Source organism: Etheostoma spectabile, chromosome 13, assembly GCF_008692095.1.
Source record: "Etheostoma spectabile isolate EspeVRDwgs_2016 chromosome 13, UIUC_Espe_1.0, whole genome shotgun sequence".
NCBI classification, from domain to species: domain Eukaryota; kingdom Metazoa; phylum Chordata; class Actinopteri; order Perciformes; family Percidae; genus Etheostoma; species Etheostoma spectabile.
This window is the reverse complement of record NC_045745.1, coordinates 878,924-880,450: the sequence shown is the minus strand read 5'-3', so window position 1 is coordinate 880,450 and position 1,527 is coordinate 878,924. Positions and strand designations below refer to the sequence as shown.

At 39.2% G+C, this 1,527-nt stretch overlaps 1 protein-coding gene across 2 annotated transcripts in view; it reads right to left on the bottom strand.

The window, feature by feature from the left end:
- Nucleotides 1–1,296: 1,296 nt before the first annotated feature.
- Nucleotides 1,297–1,527, bottom strand: part of hyou1 (hypoxia up-regulated 1) — a 20,316-nt gene continuing 20,085 nt past the window's right edge. For both annotated transcript variants that reach the window (XM_032533033.1, XM_032533034.1), the window contains one exon: nt 1,297–1,527. This exon is cut by the window's right edge and continues 95 nt beyond it. The gene's annotated coding sequence lies outside the window, so the exon portion shown is untranslated.

Sequence of the window (1,527 nt, the reverse complement as noted above, 5' to 3'; positions counted from 1 at the left end):
CTCAAATAATCCAGAGTGATGCAAACACAAATACAGAGCTGATCTAAGCCCCCCCAACCCCCCTCCAGTTCTAAACAGAAAAACTAAAGAAAAAAAAACGGAGCCAACATCTGAGCAGGAATCTGCAGCACAGGGCATGTCAAGGTAAAGAACAGAGACGACCTCTTCTACGTTTAGCAGCTTATGAGACTTTGAAAACATGAAGTTTGACCACTGTCGCTGAGCTGCATTCACGCTCCTCTCAAAGGTTGGTAACGGCACCAGTACAAAAACTAATTCATTGTTTTAGTTTATCCGGCTGAATCTGAAAAATGATGGGACACATATACGTAGAGACACTGTTTAAATGTGAAATCCTCCCTGTTTGGCAGCAACTGAGGGGCCAATCAGCAACACAACAACACGTGGTGACCATTTCATTTTTTAGGGGTTTGTTTGGAGAGTTTTTCTTAATCTGAAGCGAGGGTTGAAGAAGACAGATGGGATCGTATGCGTTACACATCGTAAACCACGAGACAATTTTGTAGTTTGTGATATTGTGCTATAGAATAAAAAAATCTAATTGATCTGACTTAACCACGGGGGGTGCCTAATGTTAGATGTTCACCAGTAAAAAAACAAACAAAAAAAACTTTCCTTAGCATTTCTGGTCAAGTATAATATCAGCTATCATACTATACAGTTGACACGTTAGTAGAATTTAGTCTTTCTGATTGGACAGCCACGTAAAGTACTGTACCTTAATAGCATAAAAAGTTAACACAGATATATAGTTAATGTTATGATTCTCCAAAGATTCAACAAAGATGCTTTGCATTCAAATTAACTGACTGTACTTCCAATATTTTACATACCGTTTGTGAATTAAGTGTTTAGATTTTTTGTCATGTTTAAAAAAAAAGAAAAACTACAATTTATATGGCCAAATAAACTCTGGATTGGGGCAAAAATTATTCTATCTATTGACTCTTAAGTAGCCCTACCACCCCCTGCTGTGATCAACACCATTAAGTAATCAGTAAAGGTGCAGGTGTTAGGACAAATACTATCCTCACAACGCAGCATGGCTGAGGTTACAGGACGGCGGATAAAACACAATGTTAAATGTTCTGCTGACAAACCAGAGTATAAGAGCACTCAGCCTTGTCAAATGTCCATCTAGTTAGAAAAAAGGCCAAGCACTGCTTCCATCTCCCCCTTTATTAGCATGGATGTGATCATTGGTTGGATGTGAGAAGGTATTTTATCTGGACCTGCACCTATAAAAACGTACAGACGCGGTTTGGCTTTATTTTCGTTGAACTGTTTCTTCGGGGAGTTTACGTGTCTGTTGCTTACATAATCCATGAAAGACAAGAGAGATGAACAGCACACAAGAGGAAGGGATGGGGAGGGCGGGGGCAAGATGAGCGGTCTCCAATCCTTATCCAATCAGCTTCCAGCAGCTCAATAAACAAGGAAATAATAGCAAAATTGAAGAAAAACCCAACAGAAAAAAACAGAGCAAGAAGGAACTTGAACATTTAT